We start from the raw sequence: 20945 nt of genomic DNA on the forward strand, positions 1-20945 counted from the left end.
ATACCTATTTGAAAGCCCAATAACAAGCTAGTGGTTTGTTTTATTGCTTTTTTAAAACTTTTATTTATCAGTTCATAGTAGTCAGGATTCTCATGCTTATTTTATCTTCATTTTTTTTCTTCTTTAGCTCTATGCAGTGTTGGCTGCTGCAGTAGACGAATAATAGATTTGAATAAGCTATAAGACATAGTTTAGATTTTCACTGCTTTTTTTTTTTAGGATATTGCCAATGTATTTTAAATGGAACTCTCACACAATAGAACATCCTACAGGGATTTCCTATGGTAGTTTAAGACTTTACAAGACAAATGGCTGGGCCCCATGAGGTTGCCTCCTTCATCCTGCCATGGGCATTTTGGGCATGCTTGAAATGTTCTAGCATTACACTCTCTGATTGTTGCCTTTTACTGCATGGAGTTTATTATTTAGAAAAAAAGTTTTTAATATTTTAAGGTAAAAATTATTTCCTGTGCAACAACAGCAAAAACACACACAAACAATATTTAGAAGCTGTAAAATGAAGAACAGTTGATTCAATTTTGAAAGAACAAAAGATGTTCTGAAATGCTTTGGTTTGGTTCCATGAAAATTCTTTGAATTTCAGCCATTTATAAATCATCGTTCAGTAAGTCAACGGCATTTAATGACCACATGATAGATTTATATATTTTTATATATCTTCTTTATAGCTGTTTTCTCAGTGATACTGTGAAACAAACAAACCTATTTTTATAGCACTTTTTTTTATGCCTGTTGCCTGTCCTATAAAGACAATCTCAAGTGTAGAACTTCCCTGGATAAAGATGAGTTCAACCTTCAGCAGTTGTCTTATCACCTAACACTCCCTGTCAGAAGAAACACTTGGTATTAACTCATATCACTCATCTTCTAGAACACTCCTTGGGAACACTTTATTTCATAAAATCCCTTAGGGCTATATAACTCTCAACAGTACTAGAAAATGACTCCCTGCTGAGACTCAAGAATCAAGGATTAAGCCAGTAGTGAAGTTTTACTAGGGTGGAGTGAGCAAACTTAGGTATTGCTGTCCTCACATATGTGGGAGAGATAAAATCATCCTCCAGTCTATTCCTCCCTCTTGCATTTTTCCTACCCATAGACACTTCCTTGATGAAGACAGAACATGCAGCCTAGGCTACGTTATGCCAAAGGGTAGAATAATAGTAATAGTACTACAGGGAATAATTTGTCATCATTGAAAGTTTTGGGGGCCAGATACAGTGGTTCACGCCTATAATCCCAGCACTTTGGGAGGTTGAAGTGGGAAGATCGCTTGAGCCCAGAAGTTTGAGACCAGCCCGAGCAACATGGCAAAATCCCATCTCTACAAAAAAAAACCAAAAATCAGCTGGGCATGGTGGCACATGCCTGTAGTTCCAGCTACTCTGGAGGCTGAGCCAGGGAGGTCGAGGCTGCAGTGAGCCATGATTGCACTCCTGCACTCTAGCCTGGGAGACAGAGCAAGATGTTGTCTCAAAAAAGAAGGAGGCCGGGCACAGTGGCTTATGCCTGTAATCCCAGAGCTTTGGGAGGCCAAGGCAGGCGGATCACCTGAGGTCGGGAGTTTGAGACCAGCCTGACCAACATGGAGAAACACTGTCTCTACTAAAAATACAAAATTAGCCAGCATGGTGGCACATGCCTGTAATCCCAGCTACTTGGGAAGGCTGAGGCAGGAAAATCACTTGAACCCAGGAGGCAGAGGTTGCGGTGAGCCGAGATCACATCATTGCACTTCAGCCTGGGAAACAAGAGCGAGACTCTGTCTCAAAAAAAAAAAAAGGAAGGAAAGAAGGGAGGGAGGGAAAAGAAAGAAAGGAAGAGAAAGAAAGAAGGAAGGAAAGAGAAAAGAAAAGAAAGAAAAAAGAAAAGAAAAAACTAATGAACAAACCAGGCATTCTACTCAATCCTTTAAAGCACAATCTCATATATTCTCAAATAAGCCATGAAAAGCAGTTATTGCTGAACCCACTTTATAATTTGGGAACTCAAATTTAAAGATGTTCAGAAACCTCCCCAGAGTCAAGCTTATCTGAGCAGAGAGAAAATTCAAATTAAGGTTGGTAGGACTGCAAATCACCTCTAACCAAATATGATTAAGGAAACCTTAATAATGCCAGGAGGATCACTGCAGAAAGCTTCAGAGAAAAACCGTTCACTGCAACCGCATTTGCCAGTACCTTCTAAAAGTTGTAAGGCCATGATCACACATATCATAGAACTAGGCAAGAACAGAAAAAAATAGCATGACTTAAGTGTACAATTATGAAAATGACCTGTTGTTATTATGCATATTTTAATTAGTATGGGAAGCCCTCATAAGTTATGATTACTATTATTTATGTGGCCAAATTGATTACTGGATTATTTTAAGCTACCACTGTGTCTTCCATGTCCCCTCTCAAAGGCCCCTCTCCATGAGGCTCCTCTCTATGCAGTTATCATCTCTATGATACCCCTCTCTATGATGTTATTCTCTATGATTTCCCTCTATGGTGCCCCTCTCTATAATGCCCCTTTCAATAACTCCAGTTCAATGATGGCATCATACAGAGGGATGTCAATTTGTGAAAAACAAATTGATTTTGTTTTTCCATCGCTAGTGTTTGTTTATCCCCTCAGGGAAATCATGTATTGAACACCATTTTATAATTGTAAATAAGACAGTTTTGTTTTTTCAGGACAGGAAGCACTTTTATTGAATGTGTTATTTAGATAACTTTAGATAACTTTCTCTGAAAAACATAGATACGAAGTAACTGCCAAATAGAGATAAATTAATCTCCAAGGAAAATGACCAGATCCAGTGGCTTTTTAACGTTTCAGGAACCCTATTTTTATGAGTGTACTTTGGAAGAAAGGCTATACAAACAGTGAAAAATACCCAAAGTGTCATAAGTACCAAACACATAACTCTCCACATTAATTGTGATGGCTTTCTTTCCACTTCTTCAGCCTTAGTCCATGCTGTTTCCCAAGGACTCGTAGGAAGCATCTCTAGCTATTAGATATAATTCATATTCAAATTTACTCAGATGTATTCAAAAGAAATCTGAGATAAAATATCTCCCCATGAGTCATCAGCACAATAAGGAAGAATTAAGAGATTTTCAACTGATTCCTTTACTGGGTGAAAAGAAAATCAGATCTCCATTTTTCTTAGCTGATTTTTTTTTTCTTGCTTGCTTTGGTGGTCTGATCATGCTGTCTCATTTTCTGACTTTTTAGCTGAAAAAATTTCTTGGATAGGAATATTATTGTCTGGATTATTACTTTAGTAAAACACATATACTGTGATTATTACTTTAAATTTGGTAAATACCATCAAAATGCAGACCTCTCATAAAGATACAGATAATGAAAATTTCTGTGCTCTAGACTATGAGTACCTATGCTAAGATATTTGCCTTAACTTATATAAAGGTATTTATTATTTAATCTCTACAGAAATTGGGTATGTTATAGACACTGCTTCAAACAGGAAAACTGCATCTAGTAGAAGGAAGATCATTTGTTGAAAGTTAGTCTATCTGTGGCCTAGCATATGGGTTTCTACTAACCAACTGTGAGATCTAAACCAGGGGTTGGCAAACTATGGCCCATGGGCCAAGTCCGGCCAGTCACCTGTTTTTATAGAGTTTCATTGGCAGCCTGCCACTTCCATTTGTTTCTGAATTGCCTATGGCTGCTTTTGAGCAGTTCCCACAGAAATCATATGGCCTGCAATGCCAGAAAGATTTAGTAGCTAGTCCTTTACGGTGTTTGCTGACTTCTGCCTTTATGAATTAATCTGACCCTCAGTTTACTCATTGTAACTGAGGGACTGGAAAAGAATAAACTTTTTCCACCAAGTTTGCACGTTAGAATCACTTGGGGTAGTTCTGGGGAAACCCCAATGCCTGAGCTGCACCCCAGAAGATCTTGTCCCATTGGGCTGGGCTCCTGCCCAAGGTAATCCCTGTGCAGCCAGGTTGAGAACCACTGGACTAGGTATGCGTGATGGCCCTTCGGGCTCAGCGCTTTCATGACATGAACTTCTTGTGAAATAAGTAGTACCTTCCAGCAGGAACAAACGCTTGGAAATTATGACTGAATAAATTCAGTCTCAGCAATGAAGACTCACATCTGATTTATGCTATTCCAAGTCTCTGACTTGAGGAGTTTAGAATCCACAGTTTTGCAAGGATAAAGACGCAATGCTATATAAACATAAATGGTTCCTTTGGAAGACCAACGTAAAATAGACTAACAGATTTAATGAGTTAACTTTTGATCTATGGAAATAATTCACTTTTAATAATATCACAATTAAAACTATTATACATCAAATATAAGCCATTTGGGCGAAAATCTCAGCTGCCAGCCTGTTCTCTGCAGACTCCCCACTTGGAGGAAAGCCTCAGGCTCTCCTGTCTCTGACACAGATGGCTACACCTGGAAGGTAGTCCTGAAAATGAGCTGCAAACACTAGGAAATCTGGGGGATAGCAGATAATATCAAATACACCTAAATCATGTTTTGGGAAGGGATTAAAGAATATTTCATAAGCCTTTGGAGTTTTAAATACTGTTGAAACAGCCTGAAGGCTGGCATGTGCGGGTCCAGACTGCTCAGAGTTGGGCTGGGGGCATGGGTGAGAGAAGCCCGCTGTGCACAGAACTCTGGGGCTGCTTCCAGGCTGCCAGGCTGCGAGGCTGCCACTCAGGGCATCTGCAGATGGCGGGAGGGGAGCTCTGCAATGTCTCAGCTCTCTACATCTCAAAATAGATTTGGTTTGGGGGTCACACAAACAAGTAAATGTCTGTAAGAGTAAAATTGAGCATTTCTCTTATGTCATTAACAAAGATGCTTTGCTTCGACTCAGGGTATCGCAGCTTTGGCACCACTGACATTTGGGGCTGGATGATTATGTTTGGGGGGCTGTCCTGTGCATTCAGGATGTTTAGCAGCACCCCTGGCCTTGACCCATTGTGCGCCAGTGGCAGCCCCTTCCTCTCCCAAGTTTCAAAAACTAAGCAATTGTATATTGCTGAGTTTACCCTGTGGTCCTCGTGATACCTTACCATCCTGTCTCACAGTGGAATTAAACTCTATTCTGAGGCAGTAGGGAACAAAATATACACACAAAATATATACAGTCGTCCCGAGGTACCTGTAGGGGATTCGTTCCAGGACCCCTGTGAATACCAAAATCCACAGATGCTCAGGTCCCTTATATAAAATGGCATAGTATTTGCATATAACCTATGTATATCCTCCCATATACTTTATCTCCAGATGAATTATAATACCTAATACAATGTAAAAACTTAGTAAATAGTTGTTACATTGTATTGTTTAGAGATTTTTTAAAAGTCTATACATGTTCAGTAAAAACAAATGCAACCATTTATTTATTTTTAATATTTTCAGTCCTCGGGTGGTAGAATACACAGATGTGAAATTCACAGATATGGAGGGCCGATTGTATGTGTACATGGTATTATTTTATCCTATCCTTTGTGAATCACAAATATTTGATCACTGCTGCCTGAATTAAAGTTTTAAAAATTCAAATGGTCTCTTTATAAGATTTTCTTGAAAGAAATCGAGAAGAAACTTGTAGATTCAGAAAGGAGTGCAGAGACCTGAAAGGCATTATTTTGCTTGACTATGTATTTAAAATTTGAAAGAATGGCTGGTGGGCTAGGATTTTCCTTTTTTTTTAATCTGATGGGCAACTTCTACCTACACAATACAAATTATTACAGGCTTTTTCAACTTGTTTCAACAACTATTTACTACTGATAAAATACCTTGTAGCTTTTCAGAATGCTCTTGTCATTGAAAAATGAGTAATCAGATATAAAAGAACACAAAATACAGTCACTGGGCTTGAGAAATTGAAACACGATTAGGGAGGGAAGACTTATGCCCAAAGTATGTTTATTTTTAAATTTTTAATGTTTTAGAGACAGGGTCTTTCTCTGTCATCCAGGCTGGAGTGTAGTGGTGTGATCACGGCTCACTGTAGCCTCCAACTCTGGGCTCAAGCAATCCTCCTGCCTCAGCCTCCAGAGTAGCTGGGACCATAGGCGTGTGCCATCATGCCTGGAATTTTTTTTTTTTTTTAATTTTTTGTAGAGACAAGGTTTCACTATGTTGCCCAGGCTGGTGTTGAACTCCTGGGCTCAAGCAATTCTCCTGCCTCAGCCTCCTGAAGTTCTGGGATTACAAACATAAGCCACTGCACCTGGCCCAAAGAATATTAAATAATACACAAACAGCATGTAATTATGAAGGAGTGGTAAAAAAATAGGGAATGTCGGAGATTAATTTTATTAAAAGTTAAATTAGAGTAGTCCTCCATGAGATTTGAGTTGGTCCTTTAAGAATAATCAAGAGTTGGTAGAGCAAGAGCTGGAAGGATTGAGGATTCACTTACATAAACTGTATTGTTTGACTTTGTATAAGAACATATACGGTCATCCTTCAATATCTACAGGGGGTTGGTTTCAGGACCCTCCCACAGATACCAAAAATCCATGGATGCTCAACTCTCTGATATAAAATGGTGTAATATTTGCATATAACCTACCCATATCCTGCAATACTTTAAATCATCTCTAGGTTACTTATAATAATTAATACAATAATTAACTAATAATACAATTAATAAATAGTCGTTATACTTTTTTATTTGTTTTTAATTATTTTTTAATTGTTTTATTTTTCAAATATTTTTGATTTATGATTGGTTGAATCCTCAGATGCAGAACCCACAAATATGGAGGGCCAACTGCATTGTCCATATAACTACAGAAAAGGCTTAAAATTTAGAATAACGGGGTAAAGACAGAGGCATTCAAGCAATAACAATAGTAACGGAAAGAGGAACCACTATCCTTTGTCCAGGGCTTCCTAGGGGCCAAGCATTATGGAGTTATTACTGAATTATTACCTCTGTTTTACTGATGAGGAATTGAGGCTTGAAAAGTTAGTTTTGTTTTTTTTCCCTTAAGTTCGCACAATTCTAAAATGGCAAGGCCAGGACACAAGTTGAAATCAGACTCTAAACCTGTCTCAGATCTGCTGAATCTTATAAATGGTGGCTCATCATGTAATCCCAGTACTTTGGGAGGCCTAGGTGGGCAGATCACCTGAGGTCAGGAGTTTGAGACCAGCCTGGCCAACCTGGCGAAATCCAGTCTCTACTAAAAATACAAAAATTAGCCAGGCGTGGTGGTGCATGCCTGTAATCCCAGCTACTCAGGAGCCTGAGGCAGGAGAATCACTTGAATGTGGGAGGTGGAGGTTGCAGTGAGCCGAGATCAAGCCACTGGACTCCGGCCTGGGCTATGCAGTGAGACTCTGTCTAAAAAAGAAATTAAAAAAATATATATATATATGTATACACACACACATATATATATGTATGAACCCTGAGTGGCTTTGTGCACAACCATGTTTGAGATATCTTTGTTCTAGAAACCAATTTAAATCTACAATTCTGACTGATTAGCGATCCTAGAAAGAGGAATGAATAACAGATCAAAAAGTTTTATTATTGACTAACACATGGTGACCATTTTTATATGTATCCGTGCTTTGGCATGAATAACTAAATACGAGTATTAACTCATTTTGGTCTCTTAAGAAATCTGAAAGGTTGATCTCATAGACCAAGACTATAAATTTACATTTTTAGCCAGGGTAAATAAATAATCACATTTCAAGTGATGAAATGATTTTAGGGATCATCAGAGATTCATTCATTTATGTTAACACTTAGGTACAGAGAAACTATTGAGTATTGGATAATTCAATATTGCTGTAAGCAAATAAAATGATTCCATATGGATTTCCATATTTCAACTTTGTATTTTTACTTCTTTATTTCTATTAGAGTGGAAACTAGCTCATCTTCAATCATAGTCACCACTTCAAAGGGAACTTCTTTGCTCAGTCCAGGGAGCCTGTGTGTCAAAAGTGAAGGCAAAAATACTTGCTCTCTCCATACTCAAACTCTCTTTCTTTCTCGCTAATTTTTTAAGGGTGCTATGTTTGGACCATAGTTGTTTCTGCTTTAATCATAGGTGACGATTAGTCAAGGGCAAAATGGGGTCCCTGGGTCTGAGCTCCAAAACGTAGTCATCTGACTATAGTTATGCTTTTGAATTTTCCATGGCCTCATGTTCTGCATTGTTAAAGATGGTTCCTATTTACCCAGCTGCTCCCATCCACTAAATGCTAGGCTAGACACTTGGACCTATATTATCTCATTTAATCCTTCCAAGATCCCTAATGAGCAGGTATTATCATTCCCATATTTTTGCAGGAGATACGTGGTTGTTCCAAGGATCAAATAATACTTGAAAGTGCTTTGCAAACTGTCAATCTGGAGATTTACAAATGCTAGTTATTATTCTTGGTAATTGCTGGTTCTTGGTGTTTGATCAACAAACACCCTTGAACCACATCTCAAAACAACTTAAAGCAGCATCTTGACAGATTACTCCACCTTCCTGTACTACCACTCAGCCCTGACCTACAAGACAGTTTTCTAGAAGTATGGAGGCAGCCCCATGGCCTTGCCTAATATGTTATCAGATGAACGTTTTATTGATACATAATATTTGTACATATTTATGGGGTACATGTGATATTTTGTTACATGCATAGAATCTGTAATGATCGAATCAGGGTATTTAGAATGAAAGAGCTACTGGAACCAGTTAACAAGCTGGACACTACAAATAAGTGAGGCCCTTGTTTGCTGGGACCCTCTAGAGCTTAAATCAGCAATCCAGAGGCAAAAATAGCATCTCCCTCCAAGCTCCTTAAGTGAAGTGCGTACGGCTTCCCCATGTCTCCTAGATCTTTCAGACTCACTCACACAGGCCATACTCAGTGTGTGAGTCTAAACGCCTGCCCATTTCACTCTTCTTGGCTTTGAATCTGACCATGTCAACCAAGAGAGACTGAGCTCTAAACAGCTGTGTCAAGGGTCAAAGAAGGGGGAAATAAACACTCTACTAGGTCAGGATATTCATCCTAACACCTAAGTTGGTAAAAATTCCATAACAGATAAAGCAAACCCACCAGCTGGCTTGGTTAACACAATAGCACTTCCGCAAGTTTGCTCCTATAATATCTTCCTAGGGATGGATCCTTTCAAAGTGGAAATGACATAAACTGCTTGTGAGCCTGGATATTTATCTGACCTATTAGCCCTGTTCAGGAAGGAAATGGAGACCTCTGAGGAAAGCACGTGAGAAGGGCTAGCAGTCCAGCCCGTGAACAGTAGACCTTTCATAAGAAAGCATCCAGCCGGCTTTTTTCACGGATTGGAGTCTTCATATTTTGCCCTTACTTGCAATTCCAAAGGACTGAACAGTGTGAATGTCACTGTTTGTTCTCTGTAAATGTTGCTTTTTATTGAAATGTATTTTCACTTAAGCTTTTGGAATTAGGCAATTTCTAGATATCAACACCAAAGTCAGTGGTTTTTTATTATTATGCACATTAAAAATTATCTCATTGATTGAGCTCCATGGAGCTCTTTTCATATCCTGTCTATATATTCTTATTACATGTTATAATGAGCTCTAGACCATGGAAGCAATGACTTATCTTTGTTATTCATTTCTGCGTTCCCAGAATTTACTCAGTGTTTATCTCATAGTAGCTACATAAAATATTCCCTGAGTAAACAAATAAGGTTTTTTCTTTCTTTTTTTTTTTTTAAAAAGCAGGATCTGATAAAGCAGATAGGGAAAAGAATATTTATAAAGGCACAAAAGGAATAGAAGCTGCTCATGATTTCCATATTGTTTCAGTAATAAGAACCTAGTCTATCCCAATGTAAATAAAAACCATATTTTCCGGATTTCCCCCTCAATAAATAGCAAAAGAGATATAAGGAAGGAGGCAGACGATGATACCGCTATTCTAGGCACTCTGCACAACTGGCACAGAAGAGAGAACAGAGAACAAAACACCCCAGGGCCCCTACAATGGAGGGGTTGGAAGCTACCTTCTTCTACAACTCCTTCACTTCAGCGCTTTCCTCCTCCTCCAGTCCCAGTCGATATTGAAGTTCCTCCCTCTTCCTATTCTAAGAGAGACAGCTGCTAACACACAGCCCAGGGCCAACTTGCTTCATCATTTACTCACATACCAAAGGTAGCCCTACAAAAAAAGAAAGCTAGCCCCCTGAGCTCGTCTGACTAGTCTAGGCTTCCTGTGTATCATGTCACCCACCTTTTCCTCATCTGTCTAGATGTGTATAAATGTGACAGCCATAGTATAAACCCAAATGCCAGCTTTTCTTTTCTTGGAAACAGCTGTAGGTGCTCTGATGGCACCTGTGGTGCTGATCCAATCAGATTAATCAGAAACATGAAAGAGCCGCTCCCCTCCGCCCCTGCCACCCTCATCCCCAGACTTCAAATTGGGCCTTGTTTTTAAAGCCATTTCTTTCAATTCACCACTCACTGCTTCATAAAAGTCCATTTTACTACTTAGCTTGGTTTAGAAAGGACAAATCAAAGTTTCCACCCAATTATAATTCTCTCCAGAGTTGTTCAAAGTTTCCCATGTCAGCCAGAAACACATATCAACCCTATAACCACTGAGTAATTTATGATACTGTCAAGAAATCCATGATTGGATTATACCAGTGAAGGTTTTATTGTAACAGTAAATGACCAGATAAAATAATACCTCGTGTACATCCAACACTTACTATGTGCCAGTCACCATGCTCGGCACTTTATAAGCATTTTCCTTTTTGATGTGACACACAAAATGTGTTTTCCTTTGTCAGCTTAAAGGCCATACCTCATGGGTACGCAACAATGTTGTGTCATACCCAAAAGTCCAGAACATAAAGTGCTTAAGTTTTGAATGGATTTTTGCAATTGCATTTGTGTCAGATTTTTCCAGAATGTTTATGCCACATACTGAAAATAAATTAAATCTTTAGCCACATTCACTTTCTCAGACTACTCATGCCCACTTTATGGCAATGTCAAAAAATTTACCAGTCTAACACTTCTCAAAAGAAGACATTTATGCAGCCAAAAAACACATGAAAAAATGCTCATCATCACTGGCCATCAGACAAATGCAAATCAAAACCACAGTGAGATACCATCTCACACCAGTTAGAATGGCCATCATTAAAAAGTCAAGAAACAACAGGCACTGGAGAGGATGTGGAGAAATAGGAACACTTTTACACTGTTGGTGGGACTGTAAACTAGTTCAACCATTGTGGAAGTCAGTGTGGCGATGCCTCAGGGATCTAGAACTAGAAATACCATTTGACCCAGCCATCCCATTACTGGGTATATACCCAAAGGACTATAAATCATGCTGCTATAAAGACACATGTACACGTATGTTTATTGCGGCACTATTCACAATAGCAAAGACTTGGAACCAACCCAAACGTCCAACAATGATAGACTGGATTAAGCAAATGCGGCACATATACCCCATGGAATACTATGCAGCCATAAAAAATGATGAGTTCACGTCCTTTGTAGGGACATGGATGAAGCTGGAAACCATCATTCTCAGTAAACTATCACAAGGACAAAAAACCAAACACCGCATGTTCTCACTCATAGGTGGGAATCGAACAATGAGAACACATGGACACAGGAAGGGGAACATCACACTCTGGGGACTGTTGTGGGTTGGGGGGAGCGGGGAGGGATAGCATTAGGAGATACACCTAATGCTAAATGACGAGTTAATGGGTGCAGCACACCAACATGGCATATGGATACATATGTAACAAACCTGCACATTGTGCACGTGTACCCTAAAACTTAAAGTACAATAATAAAAACAAAACAAAACAAAAAAAATTTACCAGTCTAAGAATAATCTATATATTAAGACATTCAGGAAAACAATTATCCTAAGAAGGGAATTAGTGAGCCCATTAAGTTGCAACCACAATTCCTCTGTTTCCTCATTGACATCACTGTCCTAACTCTGCTTTCTGTTGCAGTGTCCCCGAGGTTGTCTGGGTCCACGTACATGAACACAGCTCCAGGCATGAAGTTTGGCCCTTCAAGACAACCAAATCTACACTGGCTCAGCTACAGAAAACGTCAGCATGGGAGCATCTTCTAGGCAACTTATTTTGGTGGCCCTGGAGGCATCATTCCAAAGCCACAGCTCTGCAATAATTCCCAGATAGCACGGTAAGGCATCATCCTACACCCATGATGCTGGTTTATTGCCAGGCCAAGTGGGCGTTTAAAAATTATCGTAAAATCATTGTGTTTACTCCTGAAAACCTCAGAAGAGACCTCAGAAATTTCAGAACCACTCAAAAGGCAATCTGCCTGTGCTGGCTGGCACTGTTAACCACTGTAGGAAGTAGTAGGAAAGACACAAAACTGGACAGCAGGGAACTGTGCTCTAGTCCTAGTTCAGAGTCACTAACCCACTAGGTCATCACGGAAAACTTCTTTTACTACTCTCAGCCCTACTTTCCTCATCTGCAGAATGAGGATGGAATGACATGAGCTCCAAGGTTGCTTCTGGCTCTAAAACATTATTTTGGTTTATAGTGGGCATTCGGAGGTTTGAACAGCATTCTCCTTATTGTGAATCAAAAAGCCAGAAGAAATAACCATGCATTGTCCCCACTGTGTCTTACTGCACTAGAAAAGCAGGAAAAGAATCACATTTGTGCCTGTACCTAAGAGCCAATCAGCAACGACATTTCCTATTTCTTCCTAGTTTTAAGGGGCAAGACCTTGAATCTCACACTTTTACATGTTTCTGTTGACAGGGTGGTGGTTTTTGACCTGTGATACTACTTCTTTTTGCCAATTAAAAAAGAGACCACAAAATCTAAAGTAATGTGAATGTCTCTTCCCCCTTTTATTTCTTCCATGAACACAGTAACCCTATCCATTCTTATATTCTCACATGAAATTTATTTCAGAAAATACACATTAACCTCTCTAAAAAAGAAAAAAAAAAAACTTCACTATTACTCTATAGAAAATAGTAAAAATGGCCTAAACCCTTAACCTTGCATTTAAAGACTTTCAAGACCTTCCCTCTAGGTGACTCTTCCAACATCCTCTTTCCTGGCTTCCCAGTTGGCACCCTGTGCTCTAGCTAGGATTGTCTAAAATTCCAAAGCTGTCTTGCCTATTCCTGCCGACAGGTCTCTGCTGGTCTCACTCCCGCAGAGCACCTCACTCTTCTTTGATGCATAATCTACAGATCTGTCAAAGCAGCTTAAATCCCACCACCCTGAAGCAAGGTTTATTGTCTACTCAAAAGCAGATTCATCTCTTCCTCCTCCGAATCCCAAAACACTCGTCTAATGCATCAATTCTGCACATGTCCATCAACAAGTGTTTATTAATTGTCACGTCTCTGCCCTTTGGCAGGTGCTTTGGAAACAAAACTACAAAACGCATTAAAGCAACAATATATACTCTTATCTCACATATACATAATACAAGGCAGTGGTTAAAAAATATTTGGCAGTCAGTCTACATCCAATGTCCACACACTTAACCATTACACATCCTGCCTCCTAGTTTCTAACAGTAGTTCTGACATGTGTTGCAGGCTTTCTGTAGGCCAGGCACAATGCTAAGGCACATGAAACACTTTATTTTGCTCTCCCAATTTTCTGTGAAAGTAAGTACTATACATTAGCCCTGTTTTATAGACGAGTAAAATATAGCACAAGAATGTTAACAAGGTGCCCAAGAATTACGTTTACACAGCCACATGATGAAGAGGTACCATGTGTACTTGTTTGTGCATTTTTCGAACTCTCTGAGCTTCCCAAGAATGATTCCAACAATAATAAATCACTAGGCAATAATACATTGCTCTCTGCAGGTGAAGGAGTTGAGAGAGGACTCATCCAGAAAATAGACAGGTGAGGAGGAGGAAAAGGAAGCTGCCTTGAGTTTCCCATTAAGAACATATGCCTGGAGATGCTTTCTTTTATTCCATCTATCATAAATATCCTTGTACCAAACTAACAAAATTAAAATATAGTTTTAATGTATTTTACAAATATTTGGAAATCTTATTTTAATCACATGGAAACTATTAAAAATATATATTGCAACACATTGCATACACGTTTGGAAATATCAGACTGTATCTCATAAAATGCACAATTATTAAGTGTCCAACTAAAAATAAAAGGAAAAAAATATGTGTCTATATTGCAGACTAAACAAATGCTGCCATGAAATTAGTACAAACAGAATTGCATATTGGAGTCGGTTGGAACTGGTGAAACTCCATATAATTACAACATTTTAGAAGACATGTGTCTGAGTTATTCACATACCACATGGTGAAACATCATATAGTGTGTCTGTATTTTAGATTAAAATCAACTGGGAATTATTGTGAACAAGTTCGAAAAACTATATAGGGTTACACAAAGAACATCATACATGGTAAAAAGTTAAAAAGGAATGACTGATAACAGGGATTTTACAGACATCTAGTAAATTCAATATTGTTTTCTAATACAAGGCTTGGAAATGGTAGGTGCAGTGGTCCCTTTTCTGGGAAGCCTTTCTCCATCTCTCAGGACTGGGGTCAGTACCTTTGTTTTGGGTGCAATGTGCTTCCCGCCACCATCAACAGAGAAAGTATTTAGTAGCTGTTGGAATGCCCTACTAGACTATAAGCTCCATGAAGGCAGGGACTGTTACTGTTCATATTATCTTAATTAATAAAACACATATTAATTTTTTATGACCTCTCAAAAAACCTGTATTAACTTTCATTGTGGGTTTTTTTTTTTTTTTTTTTTTGAGACAGGGTCTTGCTGTGTCACCCAGGTTGGAGTGTAGTGGTGTCATCACTGCTCACTGCAGCCCTGATCTCCCAGGCTCAGTGATCCTCTCACCTCAGCCTCCAGAGTAACTGGAACCACACGTACATGCCACCATGCCCAGCTGAATTTTTATTTTTATTTTTATGTTGTCCAAGCTGGTCTCAAACAACCGAGCTCAAGCAATGCTCCTTTTTGGCCTCCCAAAGTGCTAGGATTACAGGTGTGAGCCCCCATGCCCAGCCATATTGTTCTTAATAACATAGGTTCAAAAGGCCTAAAGCAAGCAAAATGACAGAACTATGAAGAGGACTTGAAAATTTCACTCTCGGCAAAAAAAGAAGCTAGAAGCATTCCCTTTGAAAACTGGCACAAGACAAGGATGCCCTCTCTCACCACTCCTATTCAACACAGTATTGGAAATTCTGGCCAGGGCAATCAGGCAAGAGAAAGAAATGATGGGTATTCGAATAGGAGAGAGGAAGTCAAATCGTTTCTATTTGCATATGACATGATTGTATATTTAGAAAACCCCATCGTCTCGGCCCCAAAGCTCCTTAAGCTGATCAGCAACTTCAGCAAAGTCTCAGGATACAAAATCAATGTACAAAAATCACGAGCATTCCTATACACCAATAATCGACAAGGAGAGAGCCAAATCATGAGTGAACTCCCACTCACAATTGCTACAAAGAGAATAAAATACCTAGGAATACAACTTACAAGGGATGTGAAGGACCTCTTCAAGGAGAACTACAAACAACTGCTCAAGGAAATAAGAGATGACACAAACAAATGGAAAAAAATTCCATGCTCATGGATAGGAAGAATCAATATCGTGAAAATGGCCATACTGCCCAAAGTAACTTATAGATTCAATGCTATCCCCATCAAGCTACCATTGACTTTCTTCACAGAATTAGAAAAGCTACTTTAAATTTAACATGGAACCAAAAAAGAGCCCATATAGCCAAGACAATCCTAAGCAAAACGAACAAAGCTGGAGGCATCACACTACCTGACTTCAAACTATACAAGGCTACAGTAACCAAAAACAGCAGGGTACTGGTACCAAAACAGATATATAGACCAACGGAACAGAACAGAGACCTCAGAAATAACACCACACATCTACAACCATCTGATCTTTGACAAACTTGACAAAAACAAGCAATGGAGAAAGGATTCCCTATTTAATAAATGGTGCTGGGAAAACTGGCTAGCCATATGCAGAAAAAAGAAACTGAACCCCTTCATTAAATCTTATACAAAAATTAACTCACGATGGATTAAAGACTTAAATGTACAAACCCAAACCATAAAAACCCTAGAAGAAAACCTAGGCAATACCATTCAAGACATAGGCATGGGCAAAGACTTCATGACTAAAACATCAAAAGCAATTGCAAGAAAAGCCAAAATTGACAAATGGGATCTAATCAAACTAAAGAGCTTCTGCACAGCAAAAGAAATTATCATCAGAGTGAACAGGCAACCTACAGAATGGGAGAAAATTTTTGCAAGCTACCCATCTGACAAAGGTCTAATATCCAGAATCTACAAGGAACTTAAACAAATTTACAAGGAGAAAACAACCCCATCAAAAAGTCGGCAAAGGATATGAATAGACACTTCTCAAAAGAAGACATTTATGTGGCCAACAAACATGAAAAAAAGCTCATCATCACTGGTCATTAGGGAAATGCAAATCAAAACCACAATGAGATACCATCGCATGCCAGTTAGAATGGCAATTATTAAAAAGTCAGGAAACAACAGATGCTGGCGAGGCTGTGGAGAAATAGTAATGTTTTTACACTGTTAGTGGTTGTAAATTAGTTCAACCATTGTGGAAGACAGTGTGGCAATTCCTCAAAAATCTAGAACCAGAAATACCATTTGATCCAGCAATCCCATTACTGGGTAGATACTGAAAGGATTATAAAGCATTCTGCTATAAAGACACACGCACACATATGTTTATTGCAGCACTATTTACAATAGCAAAGACTTGGAACCAACCCAAATGGCCATCAATGATAGACTGGATAAAGAAAATGTGGCACATATACACCATGGAATACTATGCGGGCCTGAAAAACAATGAGTTCATGTCCTTTGCAAGGACATGGACGAAGCTGGAATCCATCATTCTCAGCAAACTAACACAGAAACAGAAAACCAAACACCGCATGATCTCTCTCATAAGTGGAAGTTGAACAATGAGAACACATGGACACAGGGAAGGGAACATCACACACTGGGGCCTGTCGGGGGTGTGGGGCAAGGGGAGGGAGAGCATTAGGACAAATACCTAATGCATTTGGGGTGTAAAACCTAGATGATGGGTTGATAGGTGCAGCAAACCATCATGGCACATGTATACTTATGTAATAAATCTGCACATGTATCCCAGAACTTAAAGTTAAAAAAAAAAAAGAAAATTTCACTCTCTGAGTGGAAGGCCTAAGTGCACCTCTCTTAGTTATTAATTGATTACACAGACTGAAAACATTAACGAGCTTATGGAAATTTTGAAGATACAATAAACTTATTCTAATATTTATTAAAGGATACTGCATCCATAAGTGAGACCATATGCAATTGTCTTGAGCCCTGATCTTAAGGCATTTAAACTAGAAATCAATAAACAGAAAGACACATTTTAAAAAATACACATATTTGTAACTTCAAAAAAAAACCCTTCAAGGTAAGACTCTTCCCACAAAAAATATACCAAGTCCAAAGTTGACTTGTATCCATCTACCAAACATTCAAGGAATAGATAAAATATTTTGAGTGATGGGAATATAGTTATTATTGCTATGTTTGTTGTCATCTCTTGCCTGCAGAATGAAATATCCCTAATGAAAATACTGGTCACTTGAATTTGTCTCCAACTTAGATTCAGGAAGATTAGAATATTAAATAAATAAATAAATGCATGTGTGTATTTGTATATGCAAATATGTGTGTGCATCACACACCATAGCACTAGAACCTGCACTATGCCTGCTACTGGTTTTCAAGAAGAAACAAGTTATAGAAATTATAATAAAAAAAAAGTCTAGCTCAGTATACACTTACAACTTTCCTAGTTGCAAACTGGGAAAGATTTTTCAAACATAGAACCTTACAATCTATAAATTAAACCCAAGAATGAAATCTCATGTCTTCACTTCCAGATAAAAAGTGCTACATAGAAATGCTGAGCTTTAATTTGAACTTTTAAATCAAACTATTAAAAAATTACAATGGGATGATCCGTTGAAACATGCATTATACAAACAAACTTCGTCAGCCAGCCTTTAGAATAAGAATAGCAAAACAATAGTTTGGAACTTCAGCTTCAGCTAATTTGAAGGGGCTATGCTGAAACTGAAAGGCAAGGAAAGGTCAGTTTTTTTCAATTTGTATATTTTTATATGTATAATCAGAGAAAAGAAACAAGAGCCCCAGTCTTGTATGTTGGAACAGAAAAAGAGGAACTACTGCATTTTAATTCCTTGAAAACTCTGGAATGCATTAATTATATTAAATTCTCTTATATGTTATGTAGTTCACAAATCAAATTTTTCCTCTAAGTTTGAAGGACTGAGAGGCTTCTTAAAATTCAATTAAAATGATGTAAAGAAATATCCACAGTATGGATACGCTCCACTTAGAGATCTTTGCCCTTGGCAGGAAAACTTTTCTCTTTTTATCTTAGTAGAGTTTAGGAAATGCTATCTTAATTTTCTCTTTGCTTCAATATTTCATGAGTGCCTCTCAATGCATAGTCTCCGAAAGCGTTAGATTACTGACATGATGCTATTTTACATGATGTGAATGATTTTATTTGTACGAGTTCAACATGTTGGAATTTTTATCTTTTTTTCTTTTACACTTAGAAAAAGATTGTAATGTACAAAATGATATTCTGATTTTTTATATAAACACACATCTCTTATACTGAGATCTAATGAGTAAAATATGTCCCCCAAAGTTTAGCATTATTGCAAGAAATTATTCTTCATAATAATTGCAGAATTCCCTTCTTCATATAATGAACTTGTACTGACAGAAGGACAAAAATGTTTCCAAAGACACCAGGGTCCTTACATATGCAAATTAATAAAGCAAATCTATTGTCTTATCAATGAAAGCATCCTCAAATTCCTCCATGCTTTATCTATGTTCCCACATCATCACAAATCTACATCTATATGAGATCCTAGAGCTACAGAAAAATGCATGTTCAGAGTATATTTCAGACCAAAGTAGTAATTAACAGAAATATACTTCCTTGGTTTTGGTCCTCTTGGTATGCTATTACTTCCTTCAAAAATCAACATTTATATTGTGCTTAGGTTTTAAATAAAACAAGGATGTACATATGTTCATAAGTATGTGATAACTGAAATATCAGACATCCAAATGTCATAATTGTTATTATTTTTAAAGTTCTAACATAAGTGGCATGTTTTAAAACAAACATGCTATGTTGGTAAGTTATTTGTTCAAATGCTCATAAGTATATCTTGTTGAACGGCTGTAAATGGGTTTTGGTGCACTGGATGCTGTTTATATGCTTACATTTCTGTAACTAGGAAATAAAAAGAAACCACATCATTAAATGTCAGGCCCTCCATTTGACAGTACAGCAACCGATAGGCCACTGGCTCAATTAAAGTGTGCAGGGCTCGTAACTGAAGAGTTTCGTTTTTATCACAAAGAAGGCTAGAGCATGACGGACTTCTTCATAAATTTGGAGATGTTATGTAAATATTTAATAACTCTGCTGTGGTACTGAGCAGAACTTGACCACAAGATTTAAATAAATATCAAGCCTAGGAGTTGTTAAATATTGAACACCATTATGATTGTGGTGTTTTAACACACAATCATTAAAAGGTAATGCAAATCCAATCAAAGGAACATTTTTGATAAAGAAACAAAGATCTGGCATGTTTACATTTTGGAAAACAAAAATCAAACATCTCTGTTCAGTTATCCTAAATACTCTCCCTTCAGCTCCACCACCAACAAAAAAAGGGGTAAAAAAAAAAAAAAGATTACCTTGATTTGTAAAAATTAATAGCCTTATCAATTTCTGCAGAATTTGCTCTGGAGGCACAGCTCATACAGGCATTGCCTTTGCTATGATTACCTTTGGTGGTACTTTTCTCCGGTGCTGCCATGCACTGTTCTGGAAAGCCTGTCAGCGGCTGTCTTCTGTTGTCTGTGTCACCTGAGTCCTGGTGCTTGACTTCCTCTACATGGTTTAAAGATGGATTTGCACCAGTAATTCTTTGGATACTTGAAGTGAAACATGCTGCCCAGGTGATGCTTTTGTTGCCCAAGTGACATTGAGAAGCAGGAATTCACTTCAGCATGTCGGCTTCCCTCAACATGTCAAGAAATAGCAAAACCAAATCCCAGATGTGGTCCGTTAATCCCACTGTCACAAAATAAACTATGTGGTCCCAGTAAACACAACCACCCATTAGTGCTAAGGAGAGGTGATAGAAACCATTTGTTAAAGGTGACACTGTTTTCTAAGTGATAACACTCTTTTGATCATGTGATTCATTTTGTTTGCTCAACAACATGGTATGTGTTTTTCCTGAGAGGAAGGACTTCAATATACATTTACTCAGAGCTTTTAATTTATACTTCCTTTCTTTTAATTGGTGATCTAAAATTAGCTGATGAACATAGTATCTCACCCAAACTCTCTCAGCTGAGTTTTCAATAATTAGACCCACCGTTGCCTGAAATTGAACAAACATCTGGAGACTTGGCTTACTATTTCTTCCCTGGTGCTTTCTATCCATACTTAGAGAGTGATTTTTTTTTTTTTTTTTGAGAGAGAGTCTCGCTCTTTCGCCCAGGCTGGAGTGCAGTGGTGCGATCTTGGGTCACTGCAACATCCACCCCCCAGGGTCAAGTGATTCTCCTGCCTCAGTCTCCCGAGTAGCTGAGATTACAGGCACCCACCACCGCACCCAGCTAATTTTTGTATTTTTAGTAGAGATGGGGTTCCGCCATGTTGGCCAGGATGGTTTTGAACTCCTGACCTCAAGTGATTCACTCGCCTTGGCCTCCCAAAGTG

General features: G+C 38.3%; 1 protein-coding gene across 8 annotated transcripts in view; it reads right to left on the reverse strand.

Annotated features, from left to right (window-relative positions):
- Positions 1-20945, reverse strand: part of MID1 (midline 1) — a 673077-nt gene that overhangs the window by 108536 nt on the left and 543596 nt on the right. The window lies entirely within an intron of this gene.

This window comes from Symphalangus syndactylus, chromosome X (genome assembly GCF_028878055.3).
Source record: "Symphalangus syndactylus isolate Jambi chromosome X, NHGRI_mSymSyn1-v2.1_pri, whole genome shotgun sequence".
Taxonomy (NCBI): Eukaryota; Metazoa; Chordata; class Mammalia; order Primates; family Hylobatidae; genus Symphalangus; species Symphalangus syndactylus.